The sequence below is a fragment of the Protopterus annectens genome, chromosome 1.part0 (assembly GCF_019279795.1).
Source record: "Protopterus annectens isolate FY-2018-M chromosome 1.part0, PAN1.0, whole genome shotgun sequence".
In the NCBI taxonomy this organism is placed as follows: Eukaryota; Metazoa; Chordata; order Ceratodontiformes; family Protopteridae; genus Protopterus; species Protopterus annectens.
The window spans coordinates 1,013,782,431-1,013,793,911 of record NC_056725.1 but is presented as its reverse complement, the minus strand read 5'-3'; positions in this window follow the sequence as shown (position 1 = coordinate 1,013,793,911).

The window sequence follows — 11,481 nt, the reverse complement described above, 5'->3', positions numbered from 1 at the left end:
CAGCCACATATGGTAAGCATACTTAATATTACAGTATATGGCCTGTGTGAACAACACCATCCTCATATGTGTCACTCACACACTAACCCTACATATACTGGGCCAATACACAGTGTATTCCAATGTCTGACTGTGGTATGGGACATGTGTCAGTCTGACGCTACAAACACATGCACAGATAGGGTACCATACACTGGAGCAGCATGCAACATCACATAGAACAGGACCAAGAACAATGACATCTACCACAGTCTGTAGACAGGCCAATGTACATATTCACAATACACACTCCGTCGACAATCAGCATAAGTACACAGTCTTCACTACTGTACACACTACAACAGAATGTCCAGGTTTTGTCCTCAAACATAAGGCCTACTATACATAACATGTCTAGCAGTCTGATATCTCACTGGCTTGTTATCAGGTATGATGACAGTAAATAATGATGTACTGAACATATGCACCTCTTACTACATGACATATGTACAAAGGTTGACAGAGTTGTGGCTGGAGGCACAAACACAGGGCCAATATTGACATCTTGTGATAAACCCATACATTTACTAGTGTAACTGGGTTTGTTGTGACATATGTCTTCTGAGGGATATGAAGTCAATAACTCACATGGCTGTCACCATGTACTGACTGCAATCTTCAGAGTATGCTACTGCATTTCTAAAGATAGGTAATGTGTGAGTAACACAACACATGTAAGACTCCAAACACTGGCCAGTCTGCATATAGCCCTACAGGTGAGAGTTTCCTCAACCACATAACACTGTCATGACAGATATCAAATCATGTAGAACAGCCATATCCACAGAAGCCCTGCTAAACCAACATTATTTCAAATGTAGAAGAGTAATGCTTACATTCTATCCTCATATCTGGAACACCCCCCTCCTGTTTGTTGGCCTGCCTCCATGGTGTATGTTGTAAGAGGTATATGCAACAACCCTCTGTGATGCTGTTTGTCAAACACCACATGAAGTCCTGCTCACAGTGAAGGAAAAGGGCCAACGCTCACATGAAGTGCTTAGTTATAGGAGTGTGTTTCCATGCAATTGGCTATAGCAATTATACCACAGCTGTTCCACATGTAATCAGCTAGTGGGGGGTTGCAATTCATGCACAGGCCATCCGCTGATCATGAGCATCACTTACAAAACTCAAGCTGCTGCCTAAGCAAAGCAGGTGTACTTTTCCACATTCACCAGAGAGGGAGTGAGAGAGGCAGACAGAGACAAAGTAAGAAAGGAAGGGAGTAGATGAGTAAGAGCCAAGCATGTGTGTGTATGATCCATGGGAGGAGAGTGGTATCTGGGCATTATGACAGTTGCCTATATCGTGTACTAATCCATACTGCCACATGGTAATTGCACATGGCTGCACACATTTATGGCTGTGGATTGTCGACAAGAATCTCTACAATGTCTGGAAAATGTTGGCCTTGTAATGTTGACAATAGGGACATGTAGCTCCTCAATATAATGATGTGGCAAAACCCACACTGCAATGGACCCTGTCATTATACAATCACCCCAACAGGACACTGATAACACAAACACACACTTACCAGTACTGAGTTTCAAACCCCTACCTGACTATGTATTGCTATAACATTGTTCTGCAGTTATTGCATGCATGTTGGAGAGCTGTCTAAAGGTATCTTTGAAGGTGAGTGACATCAGCAACAGTGATAAAGGAGGGATAAGGGAAGTGTAGTACATGTGACTGTCCAAAAAAGCAGGTGTCAAGGAAGACAAAACCACACTCTCTCAAAGAATCACACACATTATCACAGTTGGGAGGGCCAGGATTAGAACTCCTACCTAACTTGTTTGCTACACCACAGTATTATGCAGTTATCACATGCACCACAGAGCTTATCAGGCTGATACATGGCCAAAGGGTTATTTCACGGTGGCTGACATCAGAAGGCATGCTACAGTAGAGAAATGGGAGGTGTAGTGTGTGTGAATGGTTTCAAAATCAATAACCGCCCCCCACACACACATACACACTTGCCAGTACTGACATGCATGGGTTCATTGCTTTACAGGTGTGTAGTAGTTGACTGTGTCAGAAGGCTGTACAAGGCTAGACAAGTGGAATACCTTGGCATCAGGCTACATGACAATGGTCTCTAGTGTGGCTCAGGGGTGTAGTCACTGGATTGGCCCACACATGTGGGTATTGTATTCACCATCCACTCATCTGGGTTACTATTGTGGGTGGCCAGTGCTGTGCAATGCTTGTCATGCATGTGCTCTATAGTCCATATCATGGACAGTGTCTGGGTTGTGCACATGTCCCACAAGGATGTTCTGCAACATGCGGAAGTGTAATTGTGGTCTCTGGGGCATGTGGTGTGAACTGATTGTTATCATCTGATGTGGCATTCCTGACCTCATGTGGTGAGACCTGGCTATGGAACTGAGGTTGTTCCTGCACCTACATTGACAGCATGATACAGGTATTCAGTGGAGTTAGTGTCATCTGTCCTTACAGGCCATGTGTATAAGGCATGGTATTCCCTTTTTGGGTTACATTTGCAGACTCTACAGTTGTTGCAGGTATCCAGTAGGGAACATAGCAAAGGACCACTGTAAGCAATTATTTGCCTATTGTAGGGATGGAACAGGGTGCAATGTCCTTTTACTTGCTGGATAACAGACACTCGGTCAGGAGATGTTACACATCACAGTACATTCTGATGTCAGTGGCAGTGTTGTGGTCAATAGGCATGTAGTCCACTGCAATCACACAGTGGTTACTATCTGTGGGCAATATGCAGGGAACTACCAGTATAGTGGTTGTTGCCTAGCCAAGTGTGTTTGCGTATGAGACATGGTTGGAGATTGTTCTCTGAGTAATACAAGGATTGCCTGTATTGTTTACCGATCCATAATGTCACATGTAGGGCTATGGATTGTCTACACCAGCATCTCTGCTGTTTGACATCTGTTGTCCTTGTAAGGTGGACACTGTGACATATAGTAAGTCCTCAATATAATAATTTAGCAAAACCCTCCCCAATGCATCCTGTCATTACACAATCACAGCAACTTCCACACATGATACTGATGACAAACACACACACACTTGGTAGCACTGACATTCAAACCCCTATCTAGCTATGTATTGCTACTACAGTGTACCACATTTATAGTATGTACCACAAAGCTTATTGGATGGATGTTGTCCCAAGGTACTTCTAAGGTGAGGAACATCACCAGCCCTTGTAAATACTGGCATTGGGTGATGTAGTGGGTGAAAGATCCCAAAAATGTTCTTACCCTAATCACACATATACATTTGCCAGGGGTGAAGTTCAAGCCTCTATCTAACAACCTTTTCACATCATTATGTTACAAATTTACCACATACACCACTGACCTGACATAGTATAGGCTTCACAACAGATACTTGTAAGGTGGATGATATCTGTAGGACTGCTAAAGTCATGCTCTGAGATGTGTACTGGTTGTAAATAGGGACAAACTCATTGAGGTACACATGCAAACACTTACCACAGATGAGATACAAGCCCATAGATGTCTAGTTACTGCTACTACATTGTTCCACATTTATGGCATGCACCATGGAGCTTATAAAGCTAGTCTTTCCCCAAAGGTATATTTCAAGGTAGATGACATCAGCAGGCTTGCTAAAGTAGGGGAATGGGAAATGTAGTGACTGTGAATGGCCTCAAAAGCATTACTCTCTGCACACATGCGCAGACTTCCACAGTTGCCATGTCTGAGATTAGAACTCCTGCCTAACTAGTACATCACACTATAACATTACACAGTTATTGCATGTGCCACAAAGGTTACAGGGCTAAATCTTATCCAAGGAGGTATTTCAAGGTGACTGACATCAGCAGGCTTGCTAAAGTAGGGCAATGAGAGGTTTAGTGACTGTGAATGGCCTCAAAAGCATTACCCTCTACTCACATGCACTTTACACACAGAGTTTCAAGGTTGTCATGTCTGGGAATAGAAGTCCTATCTAACTAGTTCATTACCCTATAGCATTATGCAGTTATTGCATGCACCACGGAACCTACAGGGCTGAATGTTGTCCAAAGAGGTATTTCAAGATGACTGACATCAGCAGGCTTGCTAAAGTAGGGGTGTGGGAGGTATAGTGACTGTGAATGGCCTCAAAAACATTGCTCCCTACACACACACTCAGAGTCTCACAGTTTCCATGTCTGGGATTAGAACTCCTGCCTAACTAGTATGTTGCACTATAGCATTATGCAGTTATTGCATGTGCCATGGAGCTTATAGGGTTAGCCCTTATCCAAAGGTGTATTTCAAGGTGAATGACATCAGCAGCCTTGCTAAAGTAGAGTAATGGGAGGTGTAATGTCTATGAATGGTCTCAACATCTTTGATTCCTACACACACATGCACACATACACACACACACACACACGCACACTCTCACACACACACACACACACACACACACACACACACACACACACACACACACACACACACACACACACACACAAAAACACACACACACACACACACACACACACACACACACATAGCGTTTTCACAGTTGCCATGTCTGGGATTAGAACTCCTATCTAATTGTACATCACACTATAGCATTACACAGTTATTGCACGTGCCACAGAGCTTACGGGACTGAATCTTGTCCAAAGCGGTATTTCAGGGTGACTGACATCAGCAGGCTTGCTAAAGTAGGGCAATGGGAGGTGTAGTGACTGTGAATGGCCTCAAAAGCATTGACCTCTACACACACAAACACAGTGTTTCACAGTTGCCATGTCTGGAATGCAAACTTCTGCCTAACTAGTTCATCACACTACAGCATTGCACAGTTATTGTATGCGCCACAGAGTTTACAGGGCTGAATCTAGTCCGAGGAGGTAATTCAAGGTGACTGACAGCAGCAGACTTGCTAAAGTAGGACAATGGAAAGTGTAGTGACTGTGAATGGCCTCAAAAGAATTAATTCCTACACACAAACACACAGTTTTACAGTTGTCATGTCTGGGATTAAAACTCCTATCTACCTAGTATATCACACTATAGCATTACACAATTACTGGATGTGCCACAGAGCTTATATGGATGATCTTTCTCCAAAGAGGGATTTCAAGATGACTGACATCAGCAGGCTAGCTAAACTAGGGCAATGGGGAGTGCAGTGTGTGTGAATGGCCTTAAAAGCATTACCCTCTACTCACATGCACTTACACACAGAGTTTCATGGTTGCCATGTCTGGGAATAGAAGTCCTATCTAACTAGTTCATTACACTATAGCATTATGCAGTTATTGCATGCACCACGGAACCTACAGGGCTGAATGTTGTCCAAAGAGGTATTTCAAGATGACTGACATCAACAGGCTTGCTAAAGTAGGGGAGTGGGAGGTGTAGTGACTGTGAATGGCCTCAAAAGCATTGCTCCCTACACACACACTCAGAGTCTCACAGTTGCCATGTCTGGGATTAGATCTCCTGCCTAACTAGTATGTTGCACTATAGCATTATGCAGTTATTGCATGTGCCATGGAGCTTATAGGGTTAGCCCTTATCCAAAGGTGTATTTCAAGGTGAATGACATCAGCAGCCTTGCTAAAGTAGAGTAATGGGAGGTGTAATGTCTATGAATGATCTCAAAATCATTGATTCCTACACACACGCACACACACACACACACACACACACACACACACACACACACACACACACACACACACACACACACACACACACACACACACAGCATTTTCACAGTTGCCATGTCTGGGATTAGAACTCCTATCTAATTAGTACATCACACTATAGCATTACACATTTATTGCACGTGCCACAGAGCTTACAGGACTGAATCTTGTCCAAGGAGGTATTTCCAGGTGACTGACATCAGCAGGCTTGCTAAAGTAGGGCAATGGGAGGTGTAGTGACTGTGAATGGCCTCAAAAGCATTGATCCCTACACACACAAACACAGTGTTTCACAGTTGCCATGTCTGGAATGTAAACTCCTGCCTAACTAGTTCATCACACTACAGCATTGCACAGTTATTGCATGCATCACAGAGTTTACAGGGCTGAATCTAGTCCGAGGAGGTATTTCAAGGTGACTGACAGAAGCAGGCTTGCTAAAGTAGGACAATGGAAGGTGTAGTGACTGTGAATGTCCTCAAAAGCATTAATCCCTACACACAAACACACAGTTTCACAGTTGCCATGTCTGGGATTAAAACTCCTACCTACCTAGTATATCACACTATAGCATTACACAGTTACTGGACGTGCCACAGAGCTTATATGGATGATCTTTCTCCAAAGAAGGATTTCAAGATGACTGACATCAGCAGGCTAGCTAAACTAGGGCAATGGGGAGTGCAGTGTGTGTGAATGGGCCAGAAACCATTCCTCTGGAAACATACACACCACACTCAAGTCACACACAACTTTACATTTGACAGGACTATGTATATGACTGCTAGATGAGTAATGACTTGCACTGTCATGTTACACAGTGATCACAAGCACCACAGACACTATAGTGCTGAGGGCTACCAGAAGCAAATGTCTACAGTGATAGACATTGGAACATCACATGATATTGGGCAACTGGATGTGTGGTGGGTGGGACAGGCCTCATGATGGGAAGCTCTTTGTCACTGTCTCCCTTTTCCCCACATCTCTATGTTGTGTACATTTGACCTATTATAGTGTGTTGTCCTTGGATATATGTGTGCATTCCTATCCAATGCGAGTGCAAAGCATGACTGGTGTGCAATGTGGTGTGTGTGCACAGACATCTGCAACTGACAGATATGTATAGTCCACTGTTGTTGCCAGACATAGGCTTCATTTCTGTATGTGTGGGAGAATGCCCAGTATGACACTTCTGTATTTTGTTGTCAGACATGGGCTTCATTTCTCCAAGTGTGGGAGCATGCCCAATATGACCTTCTGTATTGAATGTGTGAATCCAGTCCAGGTAGGTCGTACTCCAGTGCAGGCATTTGTGTCCTACACATACAACCTGTTTCTGCAGGATATCTGTAGATAGGTTGACAATGTGGAGTCACAATGGGGAAAGGATAGTGGGATACTGTAATTAATTTTGTCTGTGCTGCTTCTGCTACATGGTTTTCATGTTAGCAGAGATATTCAGACATATGTACTGTTTTACACTGTGATGTCTTATGTCATCAACTACTGACATATATACTTATTTGCTGCAGTAATTTCTTGGGGAATAGAAGATGAATGAAGCTGTGTCCAGTATTATGGTTTGCAGCCTAAATATTCTTGCACAATCATGCTGTTCTGGAGGGGGATCTGCAGACACTTGCTGATGAGTCTGTGTAAATGGTCCAGCACCTTGGTACTGTGGTGGCTGAGGATCCCATGCATGTACATCTATGGATGTGACAGAATGGCCATATCTTGCTGTGGCAATAACTCTCAGCTGTACAGATTCACACAGTTTACCCAGAGGCAGGGCTCATATATCTGGTCATTCCCCCTTCACATTGTGGTTTATGAGCAGGTTTGTAGCCACCCATTCCTGGGTTTGCAGGCAGGGGTAGTATGGGCACACATCAGAGTTTCAGACTTCACACACTCCATGGTGTCCATGCTTCGATTCCCCCTCTGTTATTCTATCCTCTTTCTAACATTATGCAAGCAATATCTGATAAGTATCCCTATAGTTATCACTTCATCCCAGCAGTATTTAGGGGTTGGTCCACAGTTCATGCAGTAGGACATGCTGGACATGCTACAGGGATTTGTCGACATGGCCTTGCATTTGTGTTCTGTGGACTGTATGGGTGAGACACAGGCCTTTGACAGAGTACTGTAGGGGTATAGTAGTGATACAGGCCATCTCTAGCAGGCCAGTGTATTCTGTCACTCCTACAGTCCCAGGCTGCAAGCCACTGGATTCCCCAGGGGTGACAGCTGTTAATGGCAATGGTTTCTGTCCTTATTAATCCATTGGTGTGGATGCTGGCAGGGTGTTGCTCACAGCTAGGGACACACCTACATGGGACACCTCTTCAGCATGCTGCATTCTGTGGGTATTCCCATACGGAAGTGGGGTCATACTGTACTCATTCCCAACAGCAGGGATATGACCTGTGATGAACCTGTGGCTGATGGTGGGTGAGCTGAGTGCATGTGTGCTATGGAAGCTTCCTGCAGCTAACTCACAGATATACGTGGGGCATTCCCCTTATGCTGGCTTGGTCGGGGACATCAGCACTTTCTCAGTACTTCATAACTGTGCCATTTGTGGTCTGCCAGTGTTTGATCAGACAACATCAGTATTTCATGCTACACAGACAACTAATGTGCTGCTAACCTGTATGTAGAATTCAAAAGGTGTGTCCATTTGACAGTAACATTTTATACAATCTCTGTCTAGGGTACTTCCACCTGTGTACTGTGTGTATGCCTGGGCCCACATTCATGCCATGTCCATCTTTTAGATGGTGACAGATATTACATCTGAAAAATTAGTATGGATTACTGCTGGATTGGGTCTTGCTGGGATGCATTGTGTTTGGCACTGCGGTTGTTAGAACTTGGCCCTGTCATCAATAGTACTGGCTATAGGCCACCAGGACACAACCCTTCATGCCTACATGCTGACCACTTTCACATGATATACAACACACAACAACCTAACACACAGAGCCCTGCATATTGTACATGCTCAACAATCTATCCTCCTCAATTGGCCAGCTCAGATGATCTGTGCTCCATTGTTATTATACCCACAATTACATGTTACTTCATTTCTGCATAGGATTGTGGTTGGGCACATCTGACAACTGTAAATATTTGCTATGACTGTACTGGTATGGCTTCCATTTCATTCTATCTTCTGACCTATCATGCAGACTAGAGGCATATCAGTGTAGCACAGATCTTAGATTTTATTGACCTACATTTCAGTTTCAGACTTCTTACCCTTCAGAACTAACATCCAACTGCCTGACCTGCTGTGGTCTGTCTGTGTAGGTCTGGAGGGGGGGCTGTTTTCCATTGCCATCAATTGGAGGCCTTAGCAAAGCCTTTCTTTGTAGTCATCTACACCTGTCCTCCTGGCTGAGACTATTGTTGGGTATGTGAGCCTCACTGACATGCATGTGTGTGTCCTAGGGACACACGTTTGGCCCACCACATGTCATGCAGTGGGATTTGTCACCTTGTCTAATACTGCCTACTATGTTGGCACCAGTATTTGTGATGGATTTCATGCTGCCCATATATGTGTCTACTATCTGCTGCCATCCCATTTAGCCACCCAATTCCCTTGCATGTTCACATCCATACCATAGATACAAGTAGCAGAACATACTACTGCATTCAGCAACTGATAGGGAGAGTGACTTACCTTGTGGCTGTGCCAGTACTGAGGATGCTGCTGGAGGGCTGACTATGTCAGATGCACACAGTACACTGCCTTTACATGGTTAAGCACAGGTAGTGTCATGTTTGGCATCCCTTTTAATATATGTGTGAGTCAGAGAGACATGTAATTCCCTGGGTTCCTACTGTGTCAGTGTATGTGCTATGCGTTGCCTCTTTGCCAAGGCCTGGGCATACTGGGAATGCCTCCTTCTGCCTACAGGGGCAAGCTCAGGTTGTTCTTCCTCTGAGTCAGTCTGTGCCTGTGCTAGCTTTGGCAATGGTGGTGGGCTGTGTGACCCTGCCCCGTGCTGTTCCTCCCCGTGCTGTTCCTGCTGCAGTTGTTTCTGCAAAATCATATTGTGTAGCATGGCACATATAATGACAATTTGGGTAGATGTAGCTAGAGAGTACTGTAAAACTCCACCAGATATGTCCAGGCACTGGAACCATGACTTGAGCATCCCAAGCATGCACTCTATTGTGATTCTTGGTTGTGCATGTGCCTCATTATGGAGTTCTTGTTCGGATGTGTGTGCATTTCTGATGGGTGTCATCAGCCACGGCTCCTGTGTATAACCAGCATCCCCCACTAGGTGGCCATATGGGATGTTCCCACTGGCAAACCTCTGGTGCAGCTGCTTCATATGACAGATGTGGGAGTCATGATAGCTTCCAGGGCTGCCAGCACATACATTCACTATAATGCCCTGGGCATCACACACGACCTGGCAGTTGATGGAGGGGAAGCCCTTGCAGTGCATGTAGACCCTGCCCTAATCACCGGGTGGTGCTTTGATGTGTATGTGTGTGCAGTCTATAGCACCCCTTACCTCAGGGTATTCTGCTATTTGGTGGAAGAGACACATATTGCTGGTCAACGCCTCATGGGTGTTGTGGAAATATATGTGCTCACCGGCATGTGCTGACATAGCATCCAGGAACTGGTGGAGTACCCTGGATGCTAATGCCTGTGAGATCCCCATGATATCCCCAGTTGGTCATTGAAAGGTACCTGTGGCTAGTATTCTTAAGCCTACACATACCTTGGTATCCACTGGGATGGGTTCACCTCTGTTGGTTCTGTGTGTGAGGCATGGCTGGCACAGCTCAACAATTTGCTGTAGGAGGTCCCTGTCCACCATATAGCGCTCCACAATCTCCATCTCATGTAGCCCCTTGTAGGATACCCTGGGTCTTTACACTCTTCTCCTTCTCCTCACTGTGGGTTGGTCATCAGCATTCTCATCCTCGCCACCCTCAGCCTCTTCCACATATTGATTTATAGGAGCAAAAGCAGCCCCTATCATTTTGTTGCTTTTGTTTGGTAAAATTTCCACACTTGTGTACACCGGTGGTGTAGAGTTTGTTGGAAAAACCAGAGGGAAAGGTGTTTGCATAGTTTATAGTGGTGTGCTGGGTTGGGTTGCTGCCTGTGTAATTGCCTGATTCTGATACATTTCACCTGCTAGCTATTCTAGTTCTCCTTGATTACCTTCCTACTGCTGTTTTCCCTTCCCATTGCCTTCCTCTTTAAGCCCTGAGGTGTGCCACGCAAACCCAGTGCTCAGATGTGAACAGAGCTGCTATTTCCTTTTTTTTTTTTTTTTTTTTTAAACCCGGTGCGCAGCAAGCACACCCATTTAGGCAATGTAAATACTGCTTGGCAGCATCAGACGCACCCTCTTCCTTAGCTGTGCTTAGCTAAGGGCAAACATGAGCTACAGAGCTCCAATAAGCTTACAGCATGCATGACACACCCCCTTATGAAGTCATTTAGCTCTTAGGCTTACACCATGGTATTACTGCACCTACATGGTTGGGTGCAAGCTAGCACTGAGGTGAAATCTGTGATTCAGTATCATTGCCCTCATTTGCATAGGATTGACTGCTAATGCATGGTTACAAGACCGATGCAGCCTTCCCCCTTAGCAACCACTATTCCATGGTCTTGTTGTGTTATGCATGTCATCGACTATTATGGCAAATTTATGATTTTGGTTTAAAATCTTATTTCCAGCTTTTTTTATTATTTTTGGGCTGATCCC